Source organism: Ranitomeya variabilis, chromosome 5 (genome assembly GCF_051348905.1).
Source record: "Ranitomeya variabilis isolate aRanVar5 chromosome 5, aRanVar5.hap1, whole genome shotgun sequence".
Classification (NCBI taxonomy): domain Eukaryota; kingdom Metazoa; phylum Chordata; class Amphibia; order Anura; family Dendrobatidae; genus Ranitomeya; species Ranitomeya variabilis.
Genome location: NC_135236.1, coordinates 345,183,907 through 345,205,743, shown reverse-complemented (window position 1 = coordinate 345,205,743; position 21,837 = coordinate 345,183,907).

Below are 21,837 nucleotides of genomic sequence, written 5' to 3'. Positions count from 1 at the left end.
TTCTGCTACATACTTCAAACGAGCCATTATTCAATATTATTTTAATCTATTTCCTATGTATCCCCAAACAATTTCCTGCAATTAAGGAATAAAAGCATTATAAGTGTTATTTATCTACTGTTACAGAATGCACATAGTTTTATACTGCGCTTACTGGTCTGTTGTCTTAGAAACCAGATTATAAATTTCAGAATTTTCTAAATTTGTTTTGTATAATCAGCTTGGAAAGTGTGCGGGAGAGCCTCTTCACCCCTGTTGTTCTGTTGTCTTGGAAACACTACAGTAAACTGCAGCAATACATTGTAAAATTAGTCCTAAGGAAACACTGTATATTAAAAAAATAATATGCGACTATAAAAATCAAAGCATGTGTTCCTGTAAAGGTACAAGTCAGGCAGGAAGCACACTTGTGGTTTTGATGAACCTTTGATAAACAGCGTTTTTACAAAACTGCATTTTCCAAAATGAGCATTGATAACTTCTCATTTATATTTTCCTAGAGATACACCCAATTGAGTTGTTACATAGTTACATAGGTTGAAAAAAGACCTAGGTCCGGCAAGTTCAACCATTCTCCAGCAATTATACATGTTGCCACTAAATTATCTATAACCCACAATCAAAATGAACACATCCAGCCCATGAATCGCAGCGCTTCCCAGGACTCATATCCAAAGATGATATTTTACATTTTTTCTTTTTTAGTAAATGATAGGAGAAGTGTTGTGAATTCCGCTCTTGGGCTCCCTCCGGTGGTTATAAGTAGCATTTTTGTGAATTCTGCTCTTGGGCTCCCTCCTGTGGTTTTGAGTGGTATGGCTGCTTCTTGGATTTAGCATCAGCAGCTGTTCTCACTGATCGTCTTTCTGGCTCGGCTATATTAGTCTGGCTTTATCCCTAATTCAATACCAGTTGTCAATTGTTGAGCTTGGAGTAATGGCTCTCTGAGGATTTCCCTGCCACTCTGACCATTTCAGCAAAGCTAAGTCCTTGCTTGTCTTTTTGCAGTTCACTTGTTGTGGACTTTGTTGTTGGGCATTTTCTATGTTTTGCTCATTTGTCCAGCTTATCAGTATGGATCTATTTAGCTAAGCTGGAAGCTCTGGGCAGCAGAGTTTGCCCTCCACACCTTTAGTCAGGTGTGGAGATTTTTGCATTTCTCTGCGGTGGACTTTTTCTAGTTTTTATTACTGACCGCTAGTGTTGAGCGATACCGTCCGATACTTGAAAGTATCGGTATCGGAAAGTATCGGCCGATACCGGCAAAGTATCGGATCCAATCCGATACCGATACCCGATACCAAAACAAGTCAATGGGACTCAAGTATCGGACGGTATTCCTGATGGTTCCCAGGGTCTGAAGGAGAGGAAACTCTCCTTCAGGCCCTGGGATCCATATAAATGTGTAAAAGAAAGAATTAAAATAAAAAATATCGCTATACTCACCTGTCCGACGCAGCCTGGACCTCAGCGAGGGAACCGGCAGCGTTGTTTGTTTAAAATTCGCGCTTTTACTTGGTTACGTGAAGTCCCGGCTTGTGATTGGTCAGGGCGGCCATGTTGCCGGGACGCGGACCAATCACAGCAAGCCGTGACGAAATTACGTCACGGCTTGCTGTGATTGGTCCGCGTCCCGGCAACATGGCCGCCATTAACCAATCACAAGCCGTGACGTCACGGGAGGCTGGACACGCGCGCTTTTTAAAATGGGCGCGTGTCCAGCCTCCCGTGACGTCCCGGCTTGTGATTGGTTGCGCCGCGGTCAACCAATCACAAGCCGGGAGGCTGGACACGCGCGCATTTTAAAATTTTAAAATGGGCGCGTGTCCAGCCTCCCGGCTTGTGATTGGTTGACCGCGGCGCAACCAATCACAAGCCGGGACATCACGGGAGGCTGGACACGCGCCCATTTTAAAAAGCGCGCGTGTCCAGCCTCCCGTGACGTCACGGCTTGTGATTGGTTGCGTCTCCCATGTGACTGCGACGCAACCAATCACAAAGCCGGGACGTAATTTTAAAATCCTTAAGGACCTGAAATTACGTCACGGCTTGCTGTGATTGGTTGCGTCTCCCATGTGACTGCGACGCAACTAATCACAACGCCGGAACGTAATTTTAAAATCCTGAAGGACCTGAAATTACGTCACGGCTTGCTGTGATTGGTTGCGTCCCGGTCACATGGGCGGCACGCAACCAATCACAAGCCGGGACTCACGTAAAGGAAAGAAAAGCGCGAATTTTAAACAAAGAACGCTGCCGCTTCCCTCGGTAAGGTGCAGGCTGCGTCGGAGAGGTGAGTATAGCAATATTTTTTATTTTAATTCTCTCTTTTACACATTTTTACATTAATGTTGTTTCGATACCGATACCCGATATCACAAAAATATCGGATCTCGGTATCGGAATTCCGATACAGCAAGTATCGGCCGATACCCGATACTTGCAGTATCGGAATGCTCAACACTACTGACCGCACAGTTTTCTGTTCTGTACTAATTCTGTCTAGCTAGTAGTGGCCTCCTTTGCTAAATCTTGTTTCATACTACGTATGTAATTTCCTTCTCCTCTCACAGTCATTATTTGTGGGGGGCTGTCCTATCTTTTGGGGATTTTCTCTGAGGCAAGATAGCTTTCCTGTTTCTACCTTTAGGGGTAGCTAGTTCTCCGGCTGTGACGAGGTGTCCAGGGAGTGACAGGAACATCCCACGGCTACTGCTAGTGTCTGTGTTAAGATTAGGAACTGCGGTCGGTATAGTTACCACCTGCTCAGAGCTAGTCGCATGTCGCTCCTTAATCACCAGACCATAACAGTACAACTGGACAAAAATGAGCTGAATGCATCTCAAAAGAAGGAAAAGAAAAAGAGTTCTGAGCCATTTTTTTTTCTTTAGTCTGTTTTGTCTTTTTCCTTCCTCTTAATCTCTGGGTGATTCAGGATTTGGATGCGGGCATGGATGTTCAGGGGTTGTTTTCTCGTGTGGATCAGCTTGCTGCAAGAGTACAGAGTATTCAAGATTATGTTGTTCAGACTCCGGCCTTAGAGCCTAGAATTCCTACTCCGGATTTGTTTTACGGGGATAGAACTAAGTTTTTGAACTTTAAAAATAACTGCAAATTGTTTTTTGCTCTGAAACCCCGTTCCTCTGGTGACCCCATTCAGCAAGTAAAAATAGTTATTTCTCTGCTGCGTGTTGACCCTCAGGACTGGGCATTCTCCCTTGAGTCAGGGGATCTGGAATTGCTTAATGTAGATGCATTTTTTCAATCGCTCGGATTATTGTATGGCGAACCTAACTCTGTAGAGCATGCTGAGAAAACACTGTTGGCCCTGTGTCAGGGTCAGGAAGCGGCAGAATTATACTGCCAGAAATTTAGAAAATGGTCTGTGCTCACTAAATGGAATGAGGATGCTCTGGCAGCAATTTTCAGAAAGGGTCTTTCTGAAGCCCTTAAGGATGTTATGGTGAGGTTCCCCACGCCTGTTGGTTTGAGCGAGTCTATGTCTCTGGCCATTCAAATTGATCGGCGCCTGCGCGAATGCAAAGTGGTGCACCATATGGCAGCGTCCTCTGAGCAGAGTCCTGAGCCTATGCAATGTGATAGGATTTTGACTAGAGCGGAACAGAGGGGATACAGACGTCAGAATGGGCTGTGTTTTTACTGTGGGGATTTTGCTCATGCTATTTCTGATTGCCCTAAGCGTATTAAGAGGGTCGCTAGATCTGTTACCATTAGTACTGTGCAGCCTAAGTTTCTCCTGTCTGTGACCCTGATTTGCTCATTGTCATCTTTTTCTGTCATGGCATTTGTGGATTCGGGCGCTGCTCTGAACTTAATGGACTTAGAATTCGCTAGGTGCTGTGGTTTTTCTTTGCAGCCTTTGCAGAGTCCCATACCCTTAAGGGGTATTGATGCTACACCGTTGGCCAAGAATAAACCTCAGTATTGGACTCAGCTGACTATGTGCATGGCTCCAGCACATCAGGAAGATTGTCGTTTTCTGGTGTTGCATAATTTACATGATGTTGTTGTACTGGGTTTTCCATGGTTACAAGTACACAATCCAGTGCTGGATTGGAAATCAATGTCTGTGACTAGTTGGGGTTGTCAAGGGGTACATAGTGACGTTCCTTTAATGTCAATTTCCTCTTCCCCCTCTTCTGATGATCCTGAATTTTTGTCAGATTTCCAGGATGTATTTGATGAGCCCAAGTCCAGTTCCCTTCCTCCACATAGGGACTGTGATTGTGCTATTGACTTGATTCCTGGCTGTAAGTTCCCTAAGGGCCGACTTTTCAATCTGTCTGTGCCAGAGCATGCAGCCATGCGGAGCTATGTAAAGGAGTCTTTAGAGAAGGGGCATATTCGGCCGTCTTCATCACCATTGGGAGCGGGATTCTTTTTTGTTGCCAAGAAGGATGGCTCCTTGAGACCCTGTATTGATTATCGTCTTCATAATAAGATCACGGTCAAATTCCAATACCCTTTACCTTTGCTCTCTGATTTATTTGCTCGGATTAAGGGGGCTAGTTGGTTCACCAAGATTGACCTTCGAGGGGCATATAATCTTGTTCGTAATAAACAGGGTGACGAATGGAAAACTGCATTTAATACGCCCGAAGGCCATTTTGAATACCTGGTGATGCCTTTCGGGCGTTCTAATGCTCCTTCTGTATTTCAGTCCTTTATGCATGATATTTTCCGCAATTATCTTGACAAATTCTTGATTGTGTATTTGGATGATATTTAGATTTTTTCCAATGATTGGGAGTCTCATGTGAAGCAGGTCAGGATGGTATTCCAGATCCTTTGTGATAATGCTCTATTTGTGAAGGGGTCTAAGTGCCTATTTGGAGTTCAGAAGGTCTCTTTTTTGGGGTTTATTTTTTCTCCTTTGTCTATAGAAATGGATCCTGTTAAGGTCCAAGCCATTCATGACTGGATTCAACCCACATCTGTGAAGAGCCTTCAGAAATTTTTGGGCTTTGCTAATTTTTATCGCCGTTTCATTGCCAACTTCTCTAGTGTGGTTAAACCCCTGACCGATTTGACGAAGAAAGGCGCTGATGTGACTAATTGGTCCTCTGAGGCTGTTGAGGCCTTTCAGGAGCTTAAACACCGAGTTACTATTGCCCCTGTCTTGCGTCAGCCGGATGTTTCTCTTCCTTTTCAGGTTGAGGTTGACGCTTGTGAGATTGGGGCAGGGGCCGTTTTGTCACAGAGGAATTCTGATGGTTCCTTGATGAAGCCATGTGCCTTCTTTTCCCGAAAGTTTTCGCCTGCGGAACGCAATTATGATCTCGGCAATCGGGAGTTGTTGGCTATGAAGTGGGCATTTGAGGAATGGCGATATTGGCTTGAGGGAGCCAAGCACCGCATTGTGGTCTTGACCGATCATAAGAATCTGATTTACCTCGAGTCGGCCAAGCGGCTGAACCCCAGACAGGCTCGGTGATCCCTGTTTTTCTCCCGTTTTGATTGTGTGGTCTCATATCTTCCAGGATCTAAGAATGTTAAGGCGGATGCCCTCTCTAGGAGTTTTTTGCCTGATTCTCCTGGAGTCCTTGAGCCGCTTGGCATTCTTTGGGAAGGGGTGATTCTGTCTGCCATCTCCCCTGATTTGTGGCGGGCGCTTCAGGAATTTCAGGCTGATAAACCTGACCGCTGTCCTGTGGGGAAGCTGTTTGTTCCTGATAGATGGACAAGTAAGGTAATTTCTGAGGTCCATTGTTCTGTGTTGGCCGGTCATCCTGGGATTTTTGGTACCAGAGATTTGGTTGCTAGGTCCTTTTGGTGGCCTTCCTTGTCGCGGGATGTGCGTTCTTTTGTGCAGTCCTGTGGGACTTGTGCCCGGGCTAAGCCTTGCTGTTCCCGCGCTAGTGGGTTGCTTTTGCCTTTGCCTGTCCCGGAGAGGCCTTGGACGCATATTTCCATGGATTTTATTTCGGATCTTCCTGTATCCCAGAGGATGTCTGTTATCTGGGTGGTTTGTGACCGGTTCTCTAAAATGGTCCATTTGGTACCTTTGCCTAAATTGCCTTCCTCCGCTGATTTGGTTCCATTATTTTTTCAGCATGTGGTTCGTTTGCATGGCATTCCAGAGAATATTGTGTCTGACAGAGGTTCCCAGTTTGTTTCCAGGTTTTGGCGGGCCTTTTGTGCTAAGATGGGCATTAATTTGTCTTTTTCTTCGGCGTTCCATCCTCAGACTAATGGCCAAACTGAGCGAACTAATCAAACCTTGGAAAACTATTTGAGATGCTTTGTGTCTGCTGATCAGGATGATTGGGTGGCTTCCTTGCCATTGGCCGAGTTTGCCCTTAATAATCGGGCCAGTTCGGCTACTTTGGTTTCGCCTTTCTTTTGTAATTTTGGTTTCCATCCTCGTTTTTCTTCAGGGCAGGTTGAGCCTTCTGATTGTCCTGGTGTGGATTCTGTGATGGACAGGTTGCAGCAGATTTGTACTCATGTGGTAGACAATTTGACATTGTCCCAGGAAAAGGCTTAGCGTTTTGCTAACCGCCGTCGGTGTGTTGGTCCTCGGCTTCGTGTGGGGGATTTGGTCTGGTTATTCTCTCGTCATGTTCCTATGAAGGTTTCTTCCCCTAAGTTCAAGCCTCGGTTTATTGGTCCTTATAAGATTTCTGAGATTATCAATCCAGTGTCTTTTCGTTTGGCCCTTCCAGCCTCTTTTGCCATCCACAATGTTTTCCATAGATCTTTGTTGCAGAGATATGTGGTACCCGTTGTTCCATCTGTTGATCCTCCCGCCCCGGTGTTGGTTGAGGGGGAGTTGGAATATGTGGTTGAGAAAATTTTGGATTCTCGTTTTTCGAGTCGGAGGCATCAGTATCTTGTCAAGTGGAAGGGTTATGGCCAGGAGGATAATTCTTGGGTGGTTGCCTCCGATGTCCATGCCGCCGATTTGGTTCGTGCTTTCCATTTGGCTCGTCCTGATCGGCCTGGGGGCTCTGTTGAGGGTTCAGTGACCCCTCCTCAAGGGGGGGGTACTGTTGCGAATTCCGCTCTTGGGCTCCCTCCGGTGGTTATAAGTAGCATTTTTGTGAATTCTGCTCTTGGGCTCCCTCCTGTGGTTTTGAGTGGTATGGCTGCTTCTTGGATTTAGCATCAGCAGCTGTTCTCACTGATCGTCTTTCTGGCTCGGCTATATTAGTCTGGCTTTATCCCTAATTCAATGCCAGTTGTCAATTGTTGAGCTTGGAGTCATGGCTCTCTGAGGATTTCCCTGCCACTCTGACCATTTCAGCAAAGCTAAGTCCTTGCTTGTCTTTTTGCAGTTCACTTGTTGTGGACTTTGTTGTTGGGCATTTTCTATGTTTTGCTCATTTGTCCAGCTTATCAGTATGGATCTATTTAGCTAAGCTGGAAGCTCTGGGCAGCAGAGTTTGCCCTCCACACCTTTAGTCAGGTGTGGAGATTTTTGCATTTCTCTGCGGTGGACTTTTTCTAGTTTTTATTACTGACCGCACAGTTTTCTGTTCTGTACTAATTCTGTCTAGCTAGTAGTGGCCTCCTTTGCTAAATCTTGTTTCATACTACGTATGTCATTTCCTTCTCCTCTCACAGTCATTATTTGTGGGGGGCTGTCCTATCCTTTGGGGATTTTCTCTGAGGCAAGATAGCTTTCCTGTTTCTACCTTTAGGGGTAGCTAGTTCTCCGGCTGTGACGAGGTGTCCAGGGAGTGACAGGAACATCCCACGGCTACTGCTAGTGTCTGTGTTAAGATTAGGAACTGCGGTCGGTATAGTTACCACCTGCTCAGAGCTAGTCGCTCCTTAATCACCAGACCATAACAGAGAAGATACAATGCATTTTGGATACAATATATATCCTTCTTCAGGTATCATAAAACACAATACAAAAAATTCAAAGTATTATCTTTGGATGTGAGTCCTGGGAAGCGCTGCTGTTCATGGGCTGGATGTGTTCATTTTTATTTACTTGTCCTGTGTGAGCCTGTGTTTGGCTCTTTCACTTGGATCCACCCGATGCAAGCTGCAAGCCCTGTCCATTGAAAAGTATCCCAGAGTAATTTTTTGAGGATACACGATCTAAAGCCATATCAGTCTTCCACCAGGTGAGTGCATGAAGTTGTGCACCCATAAAAGACTATTATATATTGTGTCTGTGCCCTTAGGGCGCCGTGTTTTGTCTGTTCTTCTCTACCAAACAGGGCTTTTTTGTTTATTCGTATATAATCCATAATGTTATGAGTAGTGCGGAAATCGTGCAGCCCTTTTTTTAGTGTCTGCCATTACCACCTCTTGTATTCTCTGGCACCTCTGGCATTCCAGTCAGATTCGCCTTTATTCCACCCATAATGAGAGCCCCCTAGTTCTTAGTATGGTCTTTGGAAGGAATAATTAATTTGCCAGTACTTTGTACTGACCACACCTATATTTATACATGTAATTGAGATCTCCTTTGAGACAATTGTTTTTAAGCTAAACAAGCCCCACATTTCCAGCCTCTCATCGCATGGGAGGCCTCTATTGTTGTAATAATATAGGTGCCCGCCTTTCAACTGACTGTCACTTCTGAATATATTTTTTAACCCCCACCTTTTTTATAAGGTTTAAAAGTTGACCATCGATTTCTAATGTTTCCAACAAAATTTACAAAACTATTTTTTTAGGGTCCACATAACATTTGAAGTGACGTTGAGGGGTCTATATGGCAGAAAATGCCCAAAAGTGACACTATTTTAAAAACTGCACTCCACAAGGTGCTCAATCCCACATTCAAGAAGTCTATTAACCCTTCAGGCGCTTCACAGGAATTTTTGGAATGTGGAAGGAAAAAATGAACCCAAATTTTTATTATTTTCGCAAGGGTAATAGGAAAAAATGGACTCCAAAATTTGTTACTCAATTTCTACTAAGCATATCAATACCCCATATGTGGGGGAAAACCACAGTTTTGGCACACGGTAGGTCTTGGAAGGGAAAGTGCAAAATTAGATTTTTTAAATGTAAAATTTGCTGGAATTATTGTGTTTAAACATGTTGTGTTTAGAGAGCCCCTGATGTGCCTAAACAGTGGAAACCGCCCACAAGTGACACCATTTTGGAAACTATATCCCTGAGGGAACCTATATAGATGTGCAGTGAGTACATTGAACCCCAAGATGCTTTACAGAAGTTTATAACATTAACCCCTTCATGACCCAGCCTATTTTGGCCTTAATGACCTTGCCACTTTTTGCAATTCTGACCAGTGTCCCTTTATGAGGTAATAACTCAGGAATGCTTCAACGGATCCTAGCGATTCTGAGATTGTTTTTTCGTGACATATTGGGCTTCATGTTAGTGGTAAATTTAGGTCGATAATTTCTGAGTTTATTTGTGAAAAAAACGGAAATTTGGCGAAAATTTTGAAAATTTCGCAATTTTCACATTTTGAATTTTTATTCTGTTAAACCAGAGAGTTATGTGACACAAAATAGTTAATAAATAACATTTCCCACTTTACATCAGCACAATTTTGGAAACAAATTTTTTTTTTGCTAGGAAGTTATAAGGGTTAAAATTTGACCAGTGATTTCTCATTTTTACAACAAAATTTACAAAACCATTTTTTTTAGGGACCACCTCACATTTGAAGTCATTTTGAGGGTTCTATATGGCTGAAAATACCCAAAAGTGACACCATTCTAAAAACTGCACCCCTCAAGGTGCTCAAAACCACATTCAAGAAGTTTATTAACCCTTCAGGTGTTTCGCAGCAGCAGAAGCAACATGGAAGTAAAAAATGAACATTTAACTTTTTAGTCACAAAAATGATCTTTTAGCAACAATTTTTTTATTTTCCCAAGGGTAAAAGGAGAAACTAGACCACGGACGTTGTTGTCCAATTTGTTCTGAGTACGCTGATACCTCATATGTGGGGGTAAACCACTGTTTGGGCGCACAGCAGGGCTCAGAAGAGAAGGAGCGCCATTTGACTTTTTCAATGAAAAATTGGCTCCAATCTTTAGCGGACACCATGTCGCGTTTGGAGAGCTCCCGTGTGCCTAAACATTGGAACTCCCCCACAAGTGACCCCATTTTGGAAACTAGACCCCCCAAGGAACTCATCTAGAAGCATAGTGAGCACTTTAAACCCCCAGGTGCTTCACAAAATTTTCCGTAAAAATGAAAAAGTACTTTTTTTTCACAAAAAAATTATTTTAGCCTCAATTTTTTCATTTTCACATGGGCAACAGGATAAAATGGATCCTAAAATTTGTTGGGCAATTTCTCCTGAGTACGCCGATACCTCATATGTGGGGGTAAACCACTGTTTGGGTGCACGGCAAGGCTCGGGAGGGGAGGCGTGCCATTTGACTTTTTGAATGAAAAATTATCTCCATCGTTAGCGGACACCATGTCGCGTTTGGAAAGCCCCTGTGTGCCTAAACATTGGAGCTCCTCCACAAGTGACCCCATTTTGGAAACTAGACCCCCCAAGGAACTTATCTAGAGGCATAGTGAGCACTTTAAACCCCCAGGTGCTTCAGAAATTGATCCGCAAAAATGAAAAAGTACTTTTTTTCACACAAAATTTATTTTAGCCTCAATTCTTTCATTTTCACATGGGCAACAGGATAAAATGGATCCTAAAATTTGTTGGGCAATTTCTCCTGAGTACACAGATACCTCATATGTGGGGGTAAACCACTGTTTGGGTGCACGGCAAGGCTCGGGAGGGGAGGCGTGCCATTTGACTTTTTGAATGGAAAATTAGCTCCAATCGTTAGCGGACACCATGTCGCGTTTGGAGAGCCCCTGTGTGCCTAAACATTGGAGCTCCACTACAAGTGACCCCATTTTGGATACTAGACCCCCTAAGGAACTTATCTAGATGCATAGTGAGCACTTATAACCCCCAGGTGCTTCACAGAAGTTTATAACGCAGAGCCGTGAAAATAAAAAATAATTTTTCTTTCCTCAAAAATGATTTTTAGCCCAGAATTTTTTATTTTCCCAAGGGTAATAGGAGAAATTGGACCCCAAATGTTGTTGTCCAGTTTGTCCTGAGTACGATGATACCCCATATGTGGGGGTAAACCACTGTTTGGGCGCACGGCAGGGCTCGGAAGGGAAGGCACGCCATTTGGCTTTTTGAATGGAAAATTAGCTCCAATTATTAGCGGACACCATGTCGCGTTTGGAGAGCCCCTGTGTGCATAAACATTGGAGCTCCCGCACAAGTGACCCCATTTTGGAAACTAGACCTCCTAAGGAACTAATCTAGATGTGTGGTGAGCACTTTGAACCCCCAAGTGCTTCACAGAAGTTTATAACGCAGAGCCATGAAAATAAAAAATAATTTTTCTTTTCTCAAAAATGATTTTTTAGCCCAGAATTTTTTATTTTTCCAAGGGTAACAGGAGAAATTGGACCCCAAAAGTTGTCGTACAGTTTCTCCTGAGTACGCTGATACCCCATATGTGGGGGTAAACCACTGTTATGGCACACGTTGGGGTTCGGAAGGGAAGTAGTGACGTTTTGAAATGCAGACTTTGATGGAATGCTCTGCGGGCGTCAGGTTGCGTTTGCAGAGCCCCTGATGTGCCTAAACAGTAGGAACTCCCCACAAGTGACTCCACTTTGGAAACTAGACCCCCAAGGGAACTTATCTAGATGTGTGGTGAGCACTTTGAACCCCCAAGTGCTTCACAGAAGTTTATAACGCAGAGCCGTGAAAATAATAAATGTGTTTCCTTTCCTCAAAAATATTTTTTTAGCCCAGAATTTTTTATTTTTGCAAGAGTAACAGGAAAAATTGGACCCCAAAAGTTGTTGTCCAGTTTCTCCTGAGTACGCTGATACCCCATATGTGGGGGTAAACCACTGTTTGTGCACATGTCAGGGCTCGGAAGGGAGGTAGTGACATTTGAAATGCAGACTTTGATGGAATGGTCTGCGGGCATCACGTTGCATTTGCAGAGCCCCTGATGTGCCTAAACAGTAGAAACACCCCACAAGTGACCCCATTTTGGAAACTAGACCCCCGATGGAACTTATCTAGATGTATGATGAGCACTTTCAACCCCCAAGTGCTTCACAGAAGTTTACAACGCAGAGCCGTGAAAATAAAAAATCATTTTTCTTTCCTCAAAAAAGATGTTTTAGCAAGCAATTTTTTATTTTCACAAGGGTAACAGGAGAAATTGGACACCAATATTTGTTGCCCAGTTTGTTGTGAGTACGCTGATACCCCATATGTGGGGGTAAACCACTGTTTGGGCACATGTCAGGGCTCGGAAGGGAGGTAGTGACATTTGAAATGCAGACTTTGATGGAATGGTCTGCGGGCATCACGTTGCATTTGCAGAGCCCCTGATGTGCCTAAACAGTAGAAACACCCCACAAGTGACCCCATTTTGGAAACTAGACCCCCGATGGAACTTATCTAGATGTATGATGAGCACTTTCAACCCCCAAGTGCTTCACAGAAGTTTACAACGCAGAGCCGTGAAAATAAAAAATCATTTTTCTTTCCTTAAAAAAGATGTTTTAGCAAGCAATTTTTTATTTTCACAAGGGTAACAGGAGAAATTGGACACCAATATTTGTTGCCCAGTTTGTTGTGAGTACGCTGATACCCCATATGTGGGGGTAAACCACTGTTTGGGCACATGTCAGGGCTCGGAAGGGAAGTAGTGGCATTTGAAATGCAGACTTTGATGGAATGGTCTGCGGGCGTCACATTGCATTTGCAGAGCCCCTGATGTGCCTAAACAGTAGAAACACCCCACAAGTGACCCCATTTTGGAAACTAGACCCTCCAAGGAACTTATCTAGATGTGTGATGAGCATGTTCAACCCCCAAGTGCTTCACAGAAGTTTACAAAGCAGAGCCGTGAAAATAAAAAATCATTTTTCTTTCCTCAAAAAAGATGTTTTAGCAAGCAATTTTTTATTTTCCCAAGGGTAACAGGAGAAATTGGACCCCAACAGTTGTTGCCCAGTTTGTCCTGAGTACGCTGGTACCCCAAATGTGGGGGTAAACCACTGGGCGCACGTCGGGGCTTGGAAGGGAGGGAGCACCATTTGACTTTTTGAACGCAAGATTGGCTGGAATCAATGGTGGCGCCATGTTGCGTTTGGAGACCCCTGATGTGCCTAAACAGTGGAAACCCCTCAATTCTAACTTCAACACTAACCCCAACACACCCCTAATCCTAATCCCAACTGTAGCCATAACCCTAATCACAACCCTAACCCCAACACACCCCTAACCACAACCCTAACCGCAACACACCCGTAACCCTAATTCCAATCCTAACCCTAATCCTAACCCTAATCCCAAACCTAACCCTAATCCCAACCCTAACCACAACTGTAACCCCAACACACCCCTAACCCTATCCGTAACCCTAACCACAAGCCTAATCTTAACCCTATTTCCAACCCTAGCCCTAATTCCAACCCTAACCCTAAGGCTATGTGCCCACGTTGCGGATTCGTGTGAGATTTTTCCGCACGATTTTTGAAAAATCTGCAGGTAAAAGGCACTGCGTTTTACCTGCGGATTTACAGCAGATTTCCAGTGTTTTTTTGTGCGGATTTCACCTGCGGATTCCTATTGAGGAACAGGTGTAAAACGCTGAGGAATCCGCACAAAGAATTGACATGCTGCGGAAAATACAACGCAGCGTTTCTGCACGGAATTTTCCGCACCATGGGCACAGCGGATTTGGTTTTCCATAGGTGTACATGGTACTGTAAACCTGATGGAAAACTGCTACGAATTCGCAGCGGCCAATCCGCTGCGGATCCGCGGCCAATCCGCTGCGGATCCGCAGCCAAATCCGCACTGTGTGCACATGCCATAACCCTAACCCTACCCCTAACCCTACCCGTAACCCTAACCCTACCCCTAACCCTACCCCTAGTTCTAACCCTAGTTCTAACCCTAACCCTAGTGGAAAAAGAAAAAAAAATATTTTCTTTATTTTATTATTGTCCCTACCTATGGGGGTGATAAAGGGGGGGGTTTATTTATTATTTTTTTTATTTTGATCGCTGTGATAGAACCTACCACAGCGATCAAAATGTACTTGTAATGAATCTGCCAGCCGGCAGATTCGGCGGGCGCACTGCGCATGCGCCCGCCATTTTGGAAGATGGCGGCGCCCATGGAGAAGACGCATGGACAGCGGGAGCCTCGGTAAGTATAAGGGGGGGGAGATCGGGGAGCGGGGGGGCGTCGGAGCACAGGGGGGGTGACATAGGAGCACGGGGGGAGTGGACAGGAGGACGGGGGAGCGGAGCACAGGACGGAGGGGACTACAGGACAGATCGGTGGCTTGGGGGGGCGATCGGTGGGGTGGGGGGGGTCACTTCAGTATTTCCAGCCATGGCCGATGATATTGCAGCATCGGCCATGGCTGGATTGTAATATTTCACCAGTTTTTTAGGTGAAATATTACAAATCGCTCTGATTGGCAGTTTCACTTTCAACAGCCAATCAGAGCGATCGTAGCCACGGGGGGGTGAAGCCACCCCCCCTGGGCTGAAGCACCACTCCCCGTGTCTCTGCAGATCGGGTGAGATTGGAGTTAACCCTTTCACCCGATTTGCAGGGACGCGATCATTCCATGACGCATACGCTGCGTCATAGGTCGGATTGGCACAGACTTTCATGACGCAGCGTATGCGTCAAAGGTCGGGAAGGGGTTAAACTGTGAAAATAAAAAAAAAACACATTTTTCACACAAAAATGTTTTTTAGCCCATCATTTTTCATTTTCACAAGCATAACAGGAGAAACACCAAACAATCTGTTGTTCAATTTCCCTTGAGTACGCCGATAAACCATATGTGGGGTAAAACTACTGTTTGAGCGCACGGCAGGGCTTGAGAGGGAAGGCGCAGCATTTGACTTTTTGGATGCAAAATTTGATGGAATAATTATCTGAAGACATGTCGCGTTTGTAGAACCCATGATGTGCATAAACAGTAAAGAATCCCCACAAGTGAACCCCCAGCTGCTTCACAAAAGTTTATAACGTAGAGCCGTGAAAATAGAAAAATTACATTTTCTCCACAAAATTGTTTTTAGCCCCAATTTGCATTTTCACAAAGGTAATGAGACAATTCACCATATATTTTGTTGTGCAATTTTTTCTGAGTATGCCAATACCCCATATGTGGGGGTAAGCTACTGTTTGGGCTCACGGCGGGGATCAGAAAAGGAGTGACGTTTTGGAATACAGACTTTGATAGAATGGTCTGCCGGTGTTGTCTCATTTCGATAGCCCCTATTTGCCTACAGTGGAAAACCCCCACAAGGGACATCATTTTGAAAGCTTGACGACTCAATAAATGTATCTAGATGTGTAATGAGCACCTTGATCCCCCACAGAAGTTTTTAATGTAGAGCTGTGAAAATCACATTTTCCCACAAAAATGTTTTAGCCCCAAATTATGTATTTTCACAAGGGTAAGAGAAGAAACTGCACCATACAATTTGCTGTGCAATTTCTCCTGAGTATGATGATACCCCATACGTGGGGGTACACTACTCTTTGGGCTCACAGCGGGGCTCAGAAAAGGAGTGACATTTTGGAATGCAAACTTTGATGGAATTATCTGCCAGTGTCATGCCTTGTTTGGAGAGCTCCTGAAGCGCCTAAACAGTGAAAAATCCCCACGAGTGACATCATTTTGAAAGCTAGACCACTCAAGCAATGTATCTAGATGTATGGTGAGCACCTTGAACCCAGAGCTGCTTCAAAAAGTTTATAACGTAGAGCTGTGAAAATAAATAAATCACATTTTTCCAACAAAAGTGTTATTTCAGCCCCACATTTTATAACAAGGATAGCAAGAGAATATGTACCCAAAAATGTGTTTTGCAATTTCTCCTGAGTACGCCAATAACTGATGCAGTCAGTGCAGGAAGCTCTCGGCAGCAGCGCAGCATTAGCAAGCGCTCCTGCCGAAAGCAGTTTTAACCCTGTGGACGCCGGCGGGGGACGTGACAGACATCAGAATGTGAGTATGTAGTGTTTTTTTTTTTTACTTTTACAATGGTAACCAGGGTAAATATCGGGTTACTAATCGGGGCTCTGTGCTTAGTAACCCGATGTTTACCCTGGTTACAAGTGAACACATCGCTGGATCGGTGTCACACACGCCGATCCAGCGATGACAGCGGTTGATCAGCGACGAAATAAAGTTCTGGACTTCTAGCTCCGACCAGCGATATCACAGCGGGATCCAGATCGCTGCTGCGTGTCAAACACAACGAGATCGCTATCCAGGACGCTGCAATGTCACGGATCGCTGTCGTTCTCGTTGGAAAGTTGCTGAGTGTGACGGTACCTTTACTAACATTAGTCAGCAGCATTTTGACAGTGATAGCCAAAGTCAAATTAAGATACATGTAAATAAATGCAGAATTACACAATAGTAGGAAAAAGGAAATGTTTAACAGTGGAAATGTTTAACAGTAGGTAAAATATGCTACTTTAAGGGAAGCTATCAACATAAAATGACCAATTGTTTAAATCAGGTTTTGTGTAAAATTCATTATGGTAATTTATTTTTGTCAATGTTTTTCTCAAACCATAATATGTGTTAAAAAAAAAAAAAAAACTTGAAATTTTCACTCTGTCCACTGGTGTGACGCAACCTGATAGATCTGGGTGAGGAAGATCAATGCGTATTGTGAATAGGAGATCTTCCATTTAGCCTGTGGGTTTGGATCCCATATTAAATTAATTTGGTTTCCTTTGGTCCTGAAGAGGTTAGTGACCCTTTGTATGCTGGTCAAAAACATTCAGCTCCATTTCAGATGCTCCTGATTTGGTCGTTAACTCTTTCTATTAAACCTGGCCAGACCCTCTCTGTCTTGCTAGTGAAAGCTCTGACGCTGTGCTGAAAAGGATTTTGCTGCTGTTATTGGAGATTTGTCTTCCTGTACGGTGTGGTTAAGACACTTAACCACAGACAGTAGAGAGGGGATCATTATACTCTTCATCTCCTTGCTATTGCGCGTCCATCACCTTGCCTTCCTCCATTTGTTCCTTGGCTCCTGCACCTTCACTAACAGTTTGTCTGGTACCATGAGCCCCCATTGATCACTCTAAGCCACCATCCCTTGGCACCCACTTGTGCAACGACAGTCCAAAAATTTGAGATATTGTTATCCCTTTCGCATTTTCCTCTGCTTCCACCTCTTCTTCTGGGACCACCACTCCTCACATAGACTATTCAAAGTGTGCTCCAGCATGTAGATGATGGGAATAGTGGTGCTGATGACTGCATTGTCAGCGCTAACCATTTTAGTGCCCACTCCGCAAGCATGATATGCACCACGTCCATACTGCATTGGCCCAGGCTATGCAAACAGACATACTGCAACAGCGCTTGTTGCTGCTGCCAGTCACTGCAACATGTGCAGAGTGGAATTCCACTATGTCGGAACATCCCAAATGAAATGGTTAACCAGTAAGCCGAAGGACCTCTGCAGTGATGCAAGTCGATGACCTGCGGGGTACGATCAGCAGAAGTGAGCACACAGCGACCATGCTTTCTGCAGCACATCCAGCCTGGGATAGTGACAGAGAATTTGCTGTACCACCCAGTTGAGGATGTGAGCCATTCAAGGCAGGTGTGTGAGGTTGTCTCAGCACAGTGAGATTCCCACACTAAGGCATGTTGATTGCATATGTGCCGGGTCATGCATGTAGTTTTTTTTTTCTCAGATTTGGCAGCGTGAGTTGGGTCATCCTTTGCAGTCTATGAAAAGGCCCAGGCTAGGCAACCCTTGTCGCCCCTGAAAACTCGTGACCAATGCTGGCCACAGCCAAAGGTGGGGCAAAGGATGCAGTGCTTATCGTGGTTGCATCACTTCATGTTTGAGAGGAAAGCCACAATGTTACCTCCTCATCTTCATCCTCCACTTCCTCTGCTGAAGTATTCAGCTGCGTACTTCTGGGTTCATACCAAGTGGAATGTACAACTTCATCATCATCCTCACTGTTCTCACACTCCTCACCCTGGAGTCACCCTCCTCCTCTTCCTGCCCTGACACCACAATACAGTCTGTGTGCGCCTCTGGTACCCGAGTCTCATCAGGATCATCTGCATCCCTGATGGTTAATGTCTGGTGATGAGGGTCAGGTTTCTGCTTGGACCCTACTTAGTCCGGCCCTGGATACAACATGAAAAAATGTTGGGTATCAGTGCAGATGCTTTCCTCCTCTGGATTCTGTGATTCATAGGAGCAAACCTCTGATACTCTTGGAATACATTGTGTGAACAGCTCTGGAGAATGGCTTATCAGTGATTCCCCACAGTCAGTTGGGTCTTTGGAAATTTGTGACGTTGGAGAAACAAGGGTGATTGGGGTGCCACGTTTGAGGATTGTGCTGTGTGTGATGTTACAGTGGAGGAAGAGGAGGAGAGGCCACTTGATACAGTGCTTGCCATCCACTTGAGCACGTGCTCTTTCTGTGCCTTATCTACAAGGCGTACTGCTGTGCGGCTGCCAAAGAAAGGGAGTCGAGTAACCCGTCCAAGAAGCAGATGTTGTCAGTGGTCTCTGGATCAGTTGAGCATTCATTAACCTTAACACCTAACCCACGTACACGTCGAACACCAAGTTTATTCCCACTTCCACAATGACCTTGCTTTTTCCCACTCATATTGTATGTAGCTTTCCCCTTGTAACCTGCTGTTTCACAACCTTAGGCCCGCAGCTGTCAGTCACCTGTCACTAAATGAACAATATCTATTTTCTTAGATAGTGTTCCTGAACAACACTACTATACCTAACAATTTTTAAGTGGAAATCTGGCCTCCTGAGACTGCCACACAGTTTTTGTACAATCTAGTTAGATGCTGGAAGATGAATTTCACACAGGACAGATTCTATCTCGCTAACTGACAAGTTCACTTTCAGAAGCAGCAGCGGTAGCAAGAACGGCCCCTCTCCACTGTGACACTGATACAATGGCATCAGCAAAACAAGATGTCCGCTTTTTATATGGACAGGAACATGTGACTTCAGCAGTCAATCACAGAAGACCTTGTGTCATGACGCTGTGAATGGTTTATTGGCCCTTATTAGCTGCTGGAATCACATATAAAGTTAAGGTGCAAAATTGAAAAAATAGAGCACACTTCTCCCTCTCCACACCCATTCCCCTTGTAAAAAAAAATCCCCTTATCACACCCGCTCATCATACTGCGCCACTATCCTAGCCAAAGTAATAAAAGCATTAGTGGAACCAAATGATTTATTGAACTGTGACCGAATTTTCCCGACTTTGAGTAAAAATGATTGTGAAACCGAACATGAATCCGAATGTGCTACGTTCGTGCTGAATTTGAGATTGGTGAAAATTTTCTGAACATGTTCACTTATCTCTAGTTACAATATTAACAAATGAAAACCACAAGGATCCTTGGAATGTTCCATAAAGAAGTGTTTGGATAAACCTTGCTGCAAAATACCATTTCTAATATTGGACCTGTGCTTGCCATCCTGTTCCTAGCAGTTCAGATGGCTCTGCTGACATAGTGGAGATTACATGACAATTCAAACAAATATACCACAAATGACACATTGAAGTTCAAAGATCGCTTGATTGGAAATGATTTCTGGGTAATGGCTGATCTGAAAGTACTACATTTATGAACCATCATGAGCAACAATGACAATTGAAGTTACCACAACTAAAATTTCCAATTAAACTAGGAAACAGAGAAAACCCAAGTGATTCAATCTGCCTAGAGTAAATTGGTCTGGTCTGGCTGGGCGCTAATACATGTTTAACAATTTATGTTGCGCTGGTAAACGATCTTGGGTCTATCAGGAAGAACCCCTGATAAGATAAAGTACCCTTAAAGAATGGACTAATGCTTGGATTAAATATTCCTAATATTATCCTAATATTTATTACATGTAGTAACAAAGCTATACTTAAATGGATTAACACTGTAATCCACCACAGAGACTTTTGAAGCTTTATTAGCCAGGACTTTTGAAGACAATCTGATTGTGAAAAAATGTCTGGTAGGTATCTCAGTTTCCTAGTTTGATTGGCAATTTTAGGTGTGGTAGCTCCAAATGTCATTGTTGCTCATGTTGGTTCATAAATGTAATACTTTCAGATCAGCCATCACCCGAGCATCATTTTCGATCAAGCAATTTCTGAACTGCAACGTGTCATTTGTGGTATTTTTGTTGGCATAAGCTTGTAATCTCCAGTATGTCAGCAGAACCATCCAAACTGCCAGGAAAGGGATGAACAAGCACTAATCCAATATTAGAAATAGTATTTTGCAGCAAGGTATATCCAAACATTTTTTATTATAGAGCATTCCAAGGATCCTAGTGGCTTTCTTTTGATAATATTGTAACAGATACCAGCAATAGTTCCCAATTTTTTTCAGAAATTAATTAACCTACTGGATTTTCAAACTATGCACATTGACCCCAGAAGGGTTAAACGAAACCATAAAAAATACCAGCTGAGAAGCTTTTATGATATATGTTGTTTAATATAAAATACATTGTTTTTCTCTACTTTTTCTATTACATTGGTTAAACAGTATATATTTATTTCTTTTAAAGACTATTTGCATGTTTAATCTACATATTTTATTTGTAAAAAGTTTTTTTTTATCCTTGAATACCAATGCTTTACCAATTTACCCATGAAAAGTACAGTAATATTGTGATGTCCCTATTCTTAAAATTTATAACATTAATAATAATAATAATAATATGATATTAAAATTGGTGAACATATAAATCTAATTGATGATAATAATCTAATATTAAAGTGCCATAAATTAGTGAAATGGTAGCCCACGTTTTTATACGGTGCCTCCTTTATTTATGTGTTGGGATCCTGTAAATATGGGGGCACCAATGTAGGGACAGCATATAGCCTCACACATGTACATATATATATGTGCATGTGCTATAAGGGCGATAAGAGACACTATAACACTATAGCAATGCTTTTTCACTTTATTTATGGTTGTACCCGTGAACGTGGGCTACGATTTCACTAATTTATGGCACTTTAATATTATATTATTATCATCAATTAGATTTATAAGTTCACCAATTTTAATATCATATTATTATTATTATTATTATTAATGTTATAAATTTTAAGAATAGGGACATAACAATATTACTGTACTTTTCATGGGTACGCTTATGCACACATATGTATAGATTAGTACACGCACACACGGATTAATTTACTCACCATTTATTTATTTATTTATTTTTAATCCGATTCTGTGAGGCCCCATAATTGGCCCCTCTGAATTGGATATAATATATGTAACATACACTGTTTTACATTTATGTATTTTTAATATGTTGCTAACATTTAATATCTCTCAATATGAAGTTTTTTAACCCATTTATTTATATTTAGGATGGGGTTTAGATTAGGATTACCTCCCTAATTCCATCATTTCCCTCTGGGTAGTGCACTTGCGTGGATTGCGGACCTGGGGAGATCGGTGAACGGTCACCAGGGTAACGAAGCAGCAGAGTCGTACTTAGGGACGACCTTCTGTTTCCGACCCCAAGGCTGTGATCGGATCTCCCATTGTTTGCAGGAATTCCGCTGATCTGCGCAAGCGCCAATATGCCCTTCCCCATCTGATGGAGTCCGTACATCATAGCTGCATGGGTATTTTCACAGCAGCACTTCCGGAATCCGTACACTCGAGCCATTTGAATGTCATTTCTGGGATCCGTACATTAGAGTAGTATGGGAGTTTCTTAAATAGTACTTCCTTTTTCCGTACACTGGGATGCCGTGACGTCAAATTCATATGCCGGCGC